Source organism: Dipodomys ordii, unplaced genomic scaffold (assembly GCF_000151885.1).
Source record: "Dipodomys ordii isolate 6190 unplaced genomic scaffold, Dord_2.0 Scaffold1, whole genome shotgun sequence".
In the NCBI taxonomy this organism is placed as follows: Eukaryota; Metazoa; Chordata; class Mammalia; order Rodentia; family Heteromyidae; genus Dipodomys; species Dipodomys ordii.
This window is the reverse complement of record NW_012267217.1, coordinates 44,023,958-44,037,436: the sequence shown is the minus strand read 5'-3', so window position 1 is coordinate 44,037,436 and position 13,479 is coordinate 44,023,958. Positions and strand designations below refer to the sequence as shown.

The 13,479-nt window shown below is 42.6% G+C and overlaps 1 protein-coding gene across 4 annotated transcripts in view; it reads left to right on the top strand.

Annotated features, from left to right (window-relative positions):
• The first annotated feature begins 8,741 nt into the window (after window positions 1-8,741).
• Plekhm3 (pleckstrin homology domain containing, family M, member 3) overlaps window positions 8,742-13,479 on the top strand; it is a 168,893-nt gene continuing 164,155 nt past the window's right edge. For all 4 annotated transcript variants that reach the window (XR_001174852.1, XM_013011283.1, XM_013011294.1 and 1 more), the window contains exon 1: window positions 8,742-8,826. The gene's annotated coding sequence lies outside the window, so the exon portion shown is untranslated. The remainder of the gene's footprint in view (window positions 8,827-13,479) is intronic.

Genomic DNA, 13,479 nt, shown 5'->3' with positions numbered 1-13,479 from the left:
AAACCACCATAATTACTGTTTTTGGAGATTATGGTTATTATAATGCTTATAATCTCAGAGAAAGGTAATTATTAATATAAAAGCATCAAGAAGTATAAACATTTAAAATAGAAGTCATTAGCCCTAAAGAAGGCAGTAAGAGAAGACTTTCCTGAAGGTCTGACTACTGAGCTGAGAATGCTACCAGGCCACAGAGCATTCTATACAGCAAGATGTGCAAGAGTCTGGTGGCAGGAGGGATTATAATAAGTTTATAGTTCTAAAAAAGAAGTCTGCAGTAATTGTAGCAAACAGTCAAGGGGAGCTTGGTACAAGATGCTGCCAGAGAGGAAGAAAGAAGCAGATGATTTGTGGGTCTTATGGTTGGTATTAAGAAATCACGTAAACAGGAAGCCTCTGGAATGCTTACTTTGGTTTCTGTTTGGAAAGACTTGCTCTGCTTGATGTAGGAGAATGGATGGGGAGACTGATTATGTCTGCTGCAGAGTTGAGGCAAGGAAATGAAGGGAAGTAGCAGTTTGAATGGAGTAGGCCAGACCAAGTTTGAAATGTAAGTGCTTGGTTAACTTTCAGTGTTGTTTTGTCTGTGGTGCTAAGATGGAATCCAGGTCCTTGCACATGTCAGATGAGTGCTCTATCTCTATCATCAAGATAGACCCCAATCTTGTCATATAAAATAATATTTATCAAGATGAACTCCAGGAAATGAAAACAAGAGGTTTGTTTCCTTTGTTGCTGTTTTTGTTTTCTTTTTGTCTTGTTTGTTCATTTATCTGTCTTTGGGAGAGTAAGGGGTGGGGCACAGAAATGGAGGGACAAAGGGTGAACAAATGCAGCTGTAGTACTCACTAGACATTACTTTGAAAATGAACTATACAACTTGGGGGTCAGGATGGGAGGGAAAAACTGGGAGGTTGGGGTTGGGGTGACATTGTCCAAAAAGAAACATACTCATTACCTGACTTATAAAACCGTAATCCCGCTGTACATCACTTTTATAATAACAATAAAAAAATTTAAAAAGATACATCCCAGTCTTAAGATGATCTTCCTTCCTCCCTCCCTTCCTTCCTTCCTTCCTTCCTCCCTCCCTGCCTCCCTTCCTCCCTCCCTCCCTTCCTTCCTTCCTTCCTTCCTTCCTTCCTTCCTTCCTTCCTCCCTCCCTCCCTCCCTTCCTTCCTTCCTTTCCTTTTTTGAGGCAGTATATCAGTTACGCAGCTCAAACTAATATTCTGCTTCTGCTGGGTAACAGGTGTGCAACTCCACAACCAGACAGATTTTGCATTTTATTTTTTATTTTAAATTTTATTGTAAAGGTGTTATACAGAAGGGTTCCAGTTACATGATTCAGGTAATGAGTACATTTCCTTTTGAATAGTGTCACTCCCTCTCTCATTCTCTCCCAGGTTTTCCCTCCCCTCAAAGCTGTATAGTTCATTTTCAACATAGTGTCTAGTGGGTTTCAAGCTTTGCATTTTAAAAGGAATAACTGGTGTGGACCACTGGTGGCTCACACTTGTACTCCTGGCTACTCAGGAGATTGAGATCTGAGTATCATGGTTCAAAGTCAGTCCTGGTAAGAAAGTCCACCGACTCTATCCTCCAATTAACCAGCAAAAAACTGGAAGTAGAGCTGTGGCTCAAATAGTAGAGCCTAATCTTGAGCAAAAAAGCTTAGGGACAGCTCTTAGGCCCTAAGTTCAAGCCCCAGGATTGGTACATAAGGGGGAATAAAAAGAATAACTAGATCGGTAATTTTTTTTAGAGAATAGTAGAATGAGCAAGTTAAAGACATTCTCCAAGAATGTCATTCTCTCTGTCACCACAGAGTGCTGCTGTCTCCAATGACAAAGTCCCAAGAAACCAAAAGGCTTGGACCCTAAGAGGAACTTGGGGGCTGTAGCCTTAGGATAAAAGAAGTGAGTGAGACAAAGATGTTTCCTAATTTTGAAAAAAAAATGGAGCCCCTAAGCAGCAGGGGTCCCTCCTAAGTTTTCTTGAAGGTCATTTCGCAGTATGGTAACTTCTGGCTTTCCCCACAGTGTCTGTAAAGACAGTGCTTCAACAAAGGGGACGAGAAGGGGCTGTTTTAGAGCCATTAGCGTCCTCCCTCCCCCACAGTCCCATTAGTGGGCCTTATTAAACCAACTCAGACAAAAAGCAAAGATGCCCCAGTTAATGGAGAGTCTCCCATAATTACTCTGCTCTGCTGCTTCTTTTAGGGTCTGAATGGTCTTTAAATAATGTTTCTCTTGCTGTGGTCGTAGACAATGACCTAGCAGTCTGCTTTAAGCGGTGCCAATCCCATTAGCTGAAGAATAGCAAAGCTCTGTGTGGGTCTTGGTGTGCCAAGGGAGGGAGGGCAGGCAGAAAGGAGGGAGGGAGGGAGCAATGGACAGACAGAGACAGATACAGACACACACAGAGAAGCTGAGCTTGTGTGGGTTTAAACCTGATCTTTGCACACCTACCCATCCTGGAAATTCAACACACCTCAGTATCTGTCAGGTTATCACTTGATAACCTGTCCTTCTAGAAAATGGCACGAGATGCCTTCAAATGCACTACACATTTCTCTGTAGAATGTAGTGGTGGTGCAGTGGTGGTGGTGGTGCAGTGGTGGTGGTAGTGGTGGTGGTGGTGGTGGTGGTGGTGGTGGTGGTGTGTGTGTGTGTGTGTGTGTGTGTGTGTGTGTACTGGGGCTTGAGCTCAGAGCCTGAGTATTGTTTCTTTGCTTTTTCACTCAAGGCTGGCACTATACCACTTGATTCATAGCTCTACTTCCACCTTTTTGTTGGTTAATTGGAAATAAAGAGTCTCATAGACTTTCCTGCCCAGGCTGACTGCAAACTGTAACCATCAGATCTCAGCCCTTGAGTCAGTTAAGATTTCAGGCTTGACGCACCAGTGCTTGGTGAGGTTAGCTTCTTATATATACATTATTAACACCCTATATACTGGGAAACAACTTTTATTTTCATAATAAATCATCAAAGTGTTTGTAATAAAAAAAATCACGTAGGAGAAATTGAGCTTGGTGTTTGGGCATTGGATCCTTTAGTGTCTATGATTCCAAACCTGGTGAAAAGAACTGGATAATAATGAAAAGCTTACATGGACCTTCAGGTAGTGTTGGGGGAAGATTTTTAGATCATATGAGAATGGAAACAGATATTAGGCTCTTTAGGATAGGACTGGACCTTAGATTAGATTTTGAAAACTAAAACAGCTATAAAAGCCCTTTAAACAAACCTTGAAAATCCAATAAAATAGCATGTTGGAATAGAAGTCTTCAACAATACAAATATAAATTTCTTATTAGATCTTGCTATGGTCCATCATCTTGCTTAGCAATATAAATACCAAGAAGTATAATCAGCAAGGCACTGATGACTCATGCCTGTAATCCTAGCTACTCAGGAGGCTGAGATCTGAGAATCACAGTTCGAAACTAATCAGAACATAAATCTTATCCATAATTAAACAGGACAAAAACATGAAAGGGAAAGTATGACTTAAGTAGTAGAGTACCAGCTATGAGTATAAACTATAAACTTCAAATGAGAGTTCAAAGCCCTGAGTTCAAGTCCCATACTGACTGAAAAGAAAGGTATGATTATTATAATTTCTAATTCTAGACATGTTTCAGTTAGGATAAAAATTCAGCAGTCCTGATTCCTAATCCAGTGCTTTTTTTTTCTAAAATAGCACAGCCTCTCTTCTCTCTCTCTCTCCCTTTCTCCCCCCCTCTCTCTCTCCCTGTTCCTGGGGCTTGAACTCAGGCCCTGGGCTCTATCCCTGAGTATCTCTATGCTCAAGGCTAGCATTCTACCACTTGAGCCACAGCACCACTTTTGGCCTTTTCTGTTTATATGGTATAAGGAATTAAACCCAAGGCTTCATGTATGCTAGGCAAGTACTCTACCACTAAACCACATTCCCAGCCCCTGAACAGCCTCTCTTTTAACATATTTACCTTACCACAGTTTTATATACAATAAAGACAAGAGTATTTCATTAAGAGAGTTGATCCTAGCTGGCTGCTGGTGGCTCATGCCTATAATCCTAGCTACTCAGGAGGCTGAGATCTGAGGATTTTGGTTTGAAGCCAGCTCAGGCTGGAAAGTCTACGACACTCTTATCTCCAATTAACCACCAGAAAACTAAAAGTAGTGCTATGGCTCAAGTGGCAAAGTGCTAGCCTTGAGCAAACAAGCTCAGGGATTAACACCCAGGCCCCAAGTTCAAGCCCCACAAACAACCAAAAAGAAAAAAAAAGGGAATCTTCTATACAATTTCCAAGTACCCTTCTTAGACTCAAGCATCTGAGCCACTGACCTGTGTCCAATGCTTCAGGCCTGAGGCATTCTGGCTGATTCTATTCCTGGCCAACCAGGTCACCTTCTGAAATCTCCTCCTTTTAGGCTAAGTATTGAGGGTCTCAGAGTTCCCTAACCCCCAAGTCTGAGGGCTATACAAGCCTCTTACCCAGGGGTTATCCTCCTGTCAGTCTGTTCCTGCTATGGTCTGAATACTTCTCCTCAAAACCCATATGTTGGAAACATAATACCAGCATTCATTTGTTATGCTATTTGAGAGTGGAGCCTTTAGGGGGTAATTTTGATGAGGTGAAGTCATGTAAGCAGGTCTGTAAGAAGAGCCATTAATGGCTTTGTAAGAGACCCAAGTTAGTATGGTATCCCTGTCTCACATGTGAAACACCACACAGCTAGAAGGCCCTTCACACATGCTGGTATTGTGCTCATGGACTATCCAGCCTGCAGAACTACGAACTAAATACCTTCTGTTTATAAATTACTTCATCTTGGGTATTTTGTTATAGCAGCATAAGATGGATTAAGGCCGTCTTCTTAGGGCCTGGGCAGGGACTATATAGCTGGCAAGCTGCAGACGACATTAAGGCAAGGCGACTAAGATGTGCATGTTATATGTGGGTCCCTAGAGTGCAGAGCAGGCATCTGAAGGCATCTCTCTGTTTTCTTACTTTGCTTTGTCTGCCATTGAGGATCCATTCTGGGGTTTTGAACTCAGGGCCTGAACTTCTTTAGCTCAATGCTAGCACTCTACCATTTAAGCCAAAGCTCCACTTTTGGCCTTTTCTGTTTATGTGGTACTGAGGAATCCAACTCAGGGCTTCATGTATGCTAGGCAAGCACTTTATCACTAAGCCACATTCCCAGCCCAAACCTTTGCTTTTTGAAACTTTGCTGGCAATTTAATTCTAAGCACATGTCAAGTTTTGTTATAACTAATACTGCCAGGACCAGTCAATCCAAAAGTTTATTCTTGGTAAGGTATTTTGTAGAAAGAGAGAAGAGTTCTTAATTTCTAGAAAGTTACTATTCTGTTATTATTTTATTTTTTTGCACTCTTCTGTAGTGTACTGTCTTTTCACCTTTTTTTTTTTGATTCAATAATGTTATTTTTCCAAGGAGGCTGAGAATCGCAGTACAAAGCTAGCCTGGGCAGAGAAGTCCATGAGACTCTTATCTCCAGTTAATTATCAAGAAGCCAAAAATTGAAGTATGGTTCAAATGGTAGAGTGCCAGTCTTGAATGAGAAATCCAAGCAAAAGAGCAAGGTCCTGAGTTCAAGCCCTAGCACTGGCACAAAAAGGTCATTTCTTAGTAGATGAATATTACTAAGCACCATTATAAATTCTAAATGTGAATTAATACAGTTTTTACATTTTACAGAGAAAATTATTTCTATTATGATATTACTATCATCATCACCCGCATTTACTCCATGGAAAAATGAGATGAAGAGAAATAATGTCATTTTTGTGAGTTTCCATGTAATGCCACTACTATTCAATCTCTGCTTTTCTGCCTTAGTTCTATTCATTCTTCAAGTCAGGCTCAAATCTTTACTCTTTTAGAGGCCTATCAGAGCAGAGCAAGTCTGTTTTTCTGAGTCTCTTTTAACATAATTACTTCATAGATATTTACTGTTTCTGATTGCTAGAAATCTCCCCATATGATCATCTGAAAGTGGAAGATAACTAGTCTTGATTGACAGCTTAGTGGACAGGTGACTGGCTCTGTGATATGTGTCAAGAATCTTCACCAGTAAACAGGGCAAGTAGTACTGGAAGTAGATTGCCCTCAGGGTCATCCCCTTCAAAGATGAGTCAACTGTAGACTGTTGCTTTGCCCAGGGCCATGTCACCTTTCAGAGAAGCCCACATCCAATACACTGGTGAGGAACTACAGAGTCCTGGCCATCTCAGGATGCTTCTACTGATTTTTTTTTTTTTTTGGGTCCGGTCATGGGGCCTGAACTCTGGGCCTGGGCGCTGTCCCTCAGCTCTTCAGCTCAAGGCTAGCACGCTACCACTTGAGCCACAGAGCCACTTCCAGCTTTTTTCTTTTTTGCTTATGTGGTGCTGAGGAATCGAACCCAGGGCCTCATGCATGCAAGGCAAGCGCTCTACTACTGAGCCACCTTCCCAGCCCGCTTCTACTGATTCTTGAGGCCTTCCTCTGCACACCTCCAACTCTGTGCTTTGTGATATCACAGCTAGACTTTGAAATTAAACATGGTAAAGAGATTTACACCTTAGAAATTGGTGAACACTAATCAAATGCTCTAAAATTTTCAGAGATAATTTAGCAGTACAACTCTATTCTAGACCCCATTCAGAATTACTTTGAAGCCCCTGAGACACACTCTCTCAGGTCATTGAGGAGATTAGCTGAGGCCACTGTTGGCATAGAGCTATAGGCTATATTAGGCATTAGGGCTATAGTTTTTTTTCTCTGCCAGATTCCCTGCCTCTCTTCCAAGGGCTTCCCCGGCATGCTAAACTCTCTTTCAAAGTGTGCTTTTCTGGGGGCATGCCAACAACTTAATACTCTTAAAGTTTACCTAAACATTGCAGATCACTTAGCTTTATTAAAGTTTCCCCAGAAGGAAGTTGAAAAGACATCATATTAACAGGTTCTGTTCTACATCAAGACAGTTATAACTAGTAATCTCTCAATAGAGTTGCTGGTCAACAGCAGCTATTATATAAGCAACTGTTCACCCATAAACCATATGTAGAGGACAATTAATTTCTGTAGAGTATGTTTATTAACTGGCCATGTTCAAACTTCCTGGTTGAGGATTTTTTTTTGTAAACTCATTATATATTCTTGGCCTCTTGGGTTTAAGGAACTTTAGTAAGCACTGGTGGCCAATGTGACAGTTGATGGTGGTGGTGGTGATGGTAGATGTGGTAATGATGGCTGTTGTTAGTGGTTGATGTGATGATAGTGATGGTGGTAGATTTGGTGATGTTGGTTCCTGTTGGTGGATGTGAATGTGGTGGTGGATGTGGTCATGGGAGATGTGAATGAGGTGGTGATCAAGATGGTGGTCGATGTGGTGGTGGTAATGGTAGTAGTATATTTGGTGGTGGTTTCTTGGATGTGAATGTGGTGGTAATAGATTTGGTAGTGGTGGATGTGGTGGTAGTTGTTAGTGGTGGTTGATGTGGTGGTGATGATTATAGTGAATCTGAGAGTGGTAGATATTGTAGTGATGGTTGTCGGTGGTGAACGTTGTGGTGGAAGATATGAATGAGGTGATAATCATAGTGGTGGTGGTGGTGGTGAATCATTGACTATCTTTCGTGGCTGAAAATTACTTTGTAGAAGTGGTACTTTCAAAAAAATCTGAAAGCTAGCACCTATGGCTCATAACTGTAATCCTAGCTGTTTGGGAGGTTAAGAGCAGAAGGGTCAAGGATCCAGGACAGCAAGAGGAGAAAAGTCTACAAAACTCTCAAGGAGGGAAGTTAGGATGCTATGACATGAACCTGTGATCTCAGCAAAGAACAAAAGCCCTAAGTAGGTGGCTTGCAGCTCAGGTGTTCAAGGAGCAAGGGGTGATAATATAGACCCTATCTTAAAAATAACCAGTGAAGGCTAAAGACATGGCTCAGAAGGCTAAAGACATGGCTCAGAAGTATCATACCAGCCTAGCATGTGTGAGGGGGGCCCCTGAGTTCAAAACCAAGTACTGAAAAAAAAAAAGAGAAAAAGTGTATGAATTGGCAGTCTAGACCTGCACACACACACACACACCACACACCCCAAAGTTTGTTTTATTGGGAACCTGCTGCCTGGTTGGAAGACCTACCCTTAAAACCATGCCCTGCCACAACTTCAGACCCTAAATGAGAAGCCATCTCCAGGTTCTCATAGTCCCACCGTCGTACTTTTGGAAAGAATTTCTTTTTCTTTTTGTGCCGGTGCTGGGGCTTGAACGCTGGGCCTGGCGCTGCGCCACCTGAGCCACGGCTCCACGACGGCCTTTTCTCTTCTCTTCCGGTAGTCGATGGGCGGTGAGCGTCTCACAGACGCGGGGCCTTCGGGCCTACACTGTGTCCGCGGGACTCAGCCTCCTGAGCCGCTAGGATCACTTGCCCAAGCAAGAACTCGAGAAAGCCGCTGAAAGCGGGCCGGATCCTGAGAGATCATTCCAAGTGCTGGAAGGAGCAGCAGGCGACTCTGCGGCACGCGCCACGGCGTTTACAACGTGAGAAAACACAGACGCCGGGAAGCCGGCCGGGCCGGGCGGGCCCCGCGGGCCTGGGGAGGAGATTCCCGCCTTCCCGGCCCGGAACCTTGGGCGTCCGGGTCTGGCCGCCGGGGTGCCGGGGGGAAGCATTTAAGCGCAGGACCGGGCGCAGCCGCTTGTAAACAGAGCCGGCGGGAGGGAGGTCGCAGCGGCCGCGCTGTCACCGGGCGGCGGGCGGCTGCCAAGGCGGGGCCGCCGATCGCGCTGCGGGCCCGCCCGGGAAGGACGAGCCCCCGGGTGAGCACGGCGGGCCTCGGGGCGGCGGGGCGGGACGGGAGGAGGCCGGGCGCGGGCGCGGGGCCCCGGGGGCGGCGGTGATGCGGTTTCCTCCCGGCACTGTTGGCGTAGTGGTTGGGGGTTTGTCATTTCGTGCTGGAGACCGCCCCGCCTCGCCGAGCACCGCGCGGGTCCGGGGAGCTTGCACGGCCCCTTGTCCGCTCCTGTCTGTGAAGGACTCGGTGGGGGGAGAAGGGAGCTGACCCAGGCGATGCCCATTGGGCACTGGGGGTCACCGAAGGCAAACCTCAGCCCTCAGCCCGCCCGGGGCTCTGGGAGAAACAGCCCGGTGGTTCTTTCAGTCCACTCTGGCCATTCTGAATGTATAGTAAAGAACACCCCAAGACTGATGAGAAGTCTGGGTTGGTCTATGAAAGGATTACTAAGCTAAAAAAAAAATCAGCATAAAAGAGATCACACCCAACTGTTTAAATTAAAAAAAAATCGACCGAGGTCTACGATTGAATGGCTCATCAGGACTGGTCTGTATGAATCACTGGCAAAGCTTGGCAAATTTTAATTTACCAGGTTAAATGGAGGTTGAGCAAAGCAGTTGTAAACTTCCTTAGTGTTCCCCCTTGTTCCTTCTTGAAAGAAGCTAGAGAAAACACCTAAGGGTTCCCCCCCCCCGTTGTTTGTTTTTAATTTAAATAATTGTTGGACACCAGTGCTGACTTATGTAATCCTAGTCATTCAGGAGGTGAGAACTGAGGATCACAGTTCAAAGCCAGCCCTGGCAGGAAAATCCATGAGACTTACATGGCCAGTTAACCAGCAGGAAGCTGAAAGTCCAGTTCTTCAAACGGAGAGTGCCAGCTTTGAGGGAAAAAGCTAAGGGAGAGGTGCCTTGGCCCTGGGTTCAAGCTCCAGTACTGGCACACACAAATAGTATTTTAGTAATTACACTGATTTGTAATATGTATTCATAAAGTATTTCATTGTAATCTGCCACATATAAATTACAACTGGCGTAGCTAAAATAAAATATTAAGTTCTGTTTTGTTAACTTCAAGAAAATGACTTAACAAAAAAGACACTATAATATAGTCTTTAAAGGGATCAGTAGAGGCCGGTTGCTGATGGGTCATGCCTGTAATTCTAGCTCCTCAGGAGGTTGAGATTTGAGGTTCAGGGTTCAAAACTAGCCCCAGCAGGTAAGTCCATGATACTCTTATCTCCAGTTAATCTCCCAGAAGCAAGGAGTGGAGCTGTAACTCAAGTTGTAGACTTTTAGCTTTGTGAAAAGACCCAAGCCCAGCATTTAAGCCCCCCAACTGATTAAAAATCATCAAACTGACATTGCTTAGGCCCTGAGTTCAAGCCCCAGGACTTAAGTGAGCCACTTTGGTCAGGTAGTCTTTTAGTTAGACAAATATTAGAATATGTTACACATAGAGAAGTTTTTTTTTAAAAAAACACATGTTAAGAAATATTAACACTTGATGAGTTTGTTTTAACAGTGAATATTTTTGCAATGTCATGTTTCAAGCAAGAAGTTTTAAGTTCCTTCTTGGTCATTTCCTAATTGTGCAATCTTGGACAATTCTCTTTGTTTTGCTGTTTCTAATCTGTAGAATGGGAATGATAGCTGTGCTGATCTCTTAGGAGGTTTGGGAGGATTAAATGACTATGATTAGTCTATAGGAATTACTATATACATATTTGTTAATAAATAACAAAATAAAAACATACCAGTGTTGAAAAGTAGAATGATCACCAAAACTTAGGGAGAGAGATGGAATGGAGTTATTATTTAATGCTGTAGAGTTTCAGATTTGTAAGTTGAAGAGTTCTAGAAATTGGTCCTTAAGAATGTAAGTATACTTAACCAAAGAGATGCTTAGGATGGTAAATTTTACATTTTTTTTTACTACAATTAAAATAAAATAACAAAGCGATCTGTTTACAATCCTAACATGCAGCAGCTCCAGCCACAGCTGTCTTTGTCATTATGAAAAATGCAGCAATGGCTGGGAATGTAGCTTAGTGGTAGAGTGCTTGCCTAGTATGCATGAAGCCCTGGATTCGATTCCTCATAAACAGAAAAGGCTGGAAGTGGCACTGTGGCTAAAGTGGTAGAGTTGCTAGCCTTGAGCACAGAGAGACTCAGGGACAGAGCCAGGCCCTGAGTTCAAGCTCCAGGACTGGCAAAAAAAGAAAAAGAAAAAAATGCAGCAGTATCAAGAAAGTTAAATTTTCTGTAGATTCATGCAGTTGGGATTTTTTTTTTTGTCGGTGGTGGGTCTTGAACTCTAGGCCTGGGAGCTGTCCCTGAGCTCTTCAGCTCAAGGCTGGCACTCTACCACTTGAGCCACAGCCCCGCTTCCAGTTTTCTGGTGGTTAATTGGAGCTAAGAGTCTCACAAACTTTCCTGCCTGGTCTGGCTTTGGACAGTGATCCTCAGATCTCAGCCTCCTGAGTAGCTAGGATTACAGGCATGAGCCACTGGTCCCTGCTCGTGTTTTGTTTTGTTTTGTTTTTTGAGGCAAGATCTCACTGGCCTAGGGCCTTGAATTCACAATACTCACCCCTCAGCTACTGTTTGCATGACAGGAATGTATCACCACACCTGACTTTGCAATTGCGATTTGTCATAAAAAAACACAAATAAATGATAAGAAATGATTGGGAAGATTCTGAGCAGGCACAATTCTCAAAATGCTTTACCTCTAGGACTGGAAGAACCTTGATACCTGGAACTGGAACATAAGATATCACTTCCTTGATTATGTTACCTTGTATCTAATATGGAAGACTTGAATTTAAAATGATGAGACTATGTGGGTGAATCTAATCACAGTTACCCATAAACAAAGATCTTTCTCTGGCTGGGAAAAAAGATTTAAAGGATTGGAAAGGTCAGTATATTATTGCTGAGTTAAACATGGAAGATACAGTTGAGAAGGAATTTAGACAGCTGTAAGGAATTCAAGAGGCCTAAAATTATTGAAGCCATCGGCTTATAACCAGGATAGAAATGGGAAGCTCAGACCTAAGGCCACCAGGAGATGGGTTCTGACATTATGCTAACAATACAAGAAAGCTTGAAACAGGATTCTATACCAGAGTTTTTAGACCAGAGTCCAGCCCAGCCTGGCCAACAACTTGATTGCAGCCTTATAAGAGATCTTAGGTGAAAACCCACTAGCCCATCCAGACTTTTGACCTTCATAACTGTGAGAGATAATAAATAGATGTTGTTTGAAACTACTCAGTTTGTGGGAATTTGTTATGCAGCGCTAGAAAACAAATACAGATTTCAGCAGGAAAATGGGGAAAAGAAGTGAATAGACTGTATGTTAAAGTTTGGATCTTGAATATCCCCCAAAGGGCTTCTATGGTAAAAGTTTGTCTCTCAGGATGGAGTTTTTGGGTAAAGCTTTTAAGGGGTGGAACCTGGTGGGAGGCTTTTTTAAATCATTGGGGAAATACCTTCAAAGGGGATGGTGGTACTTTGGATCCTTCCTTGTTCTTTTTTTTCTTTTCTCCCCAGCTCATGATGGAAGTGATTTTGCTTCTCTATGCATTCCAAACATTATATACTGTCTTGCCAGCATCCTAAATATAATGGGACCAATCATTCATAGATTCAGACCTCCGGAACTGTGAGCCAAAAGCAGCCTTTTTTCTTTATAAGTTGATTATCTCAGATATTTTATTACAATGACAGAAAGTAAAGCACACTATCCATAGAAAATCGAATGGCTAATCAGTATATAAAAATGTATTCTTTTAGGCTGGGAAGGTGGCTCAGTGGTAGAGTACTGCTTTGAGCTGAAGAGCTGAGGGACAATGCCCAGGCCCAGAGTTCAGGCCCCATCACTGACAAGAAATGTATTCTTTTTATAAATCAGAGGAATTAAAATTGAAACAATAGCAACGTATTAATTTTCTATCTCTAAAACTAACAGATTTCAGAAAATTCTAACTCTCCATGTCAGCTAGTATGCAGTGGTACTGATACTCTCAACTGCTACAAGGGTGTACAGTTGTCCAGACTTTTCTAGAAGGCTTCAGTAATACTCTTGTTTATCCAGAAATTCTTCTAGGAATCCATCCAAAAGAACTTACGAGAAATATGTTAAAAGTTAGTGTTTAAAGATGCTTACTATGGCTTTATTTATACAAGTACTGGCACTAAATGCTCAGTAATAGGGAACAGTTAAAATATGGTACCATTAAAAGATCCCAGTGTTACTAAAACATTAAAAAGGATATTTGTGTGGAAAGGTATTGCCAGTTTTCATCAATTGGAGGGGAAATGCAATGGAGAACTATACGGACTGAATCCCAATTATGCTTTAAAAATAGGTCCGCGTAGAAAAAGAGCTATAAGGGCCAAAGTAGGGCACTGCTTTTCCTGCCATTAGAATGTGATTAATTATTATTTATTTTGCCATTTATTCTTCTTAATGTTTAACAAAAAGTACATAAGCACTTCAAAAGCTCTCTGTATTATGGGGAATACTGTGAGTCCAAAACATAAAATTCATAAATGGATAGCAGAGATATTTTTTAAAGAAAATAATTGAAATGGAAAACAAGTATTATTGGAAAGATTGAAAATAAAGATAGCTAGTGTTTTTAAGTAGTGTAATCAATGACTCCCTCTCT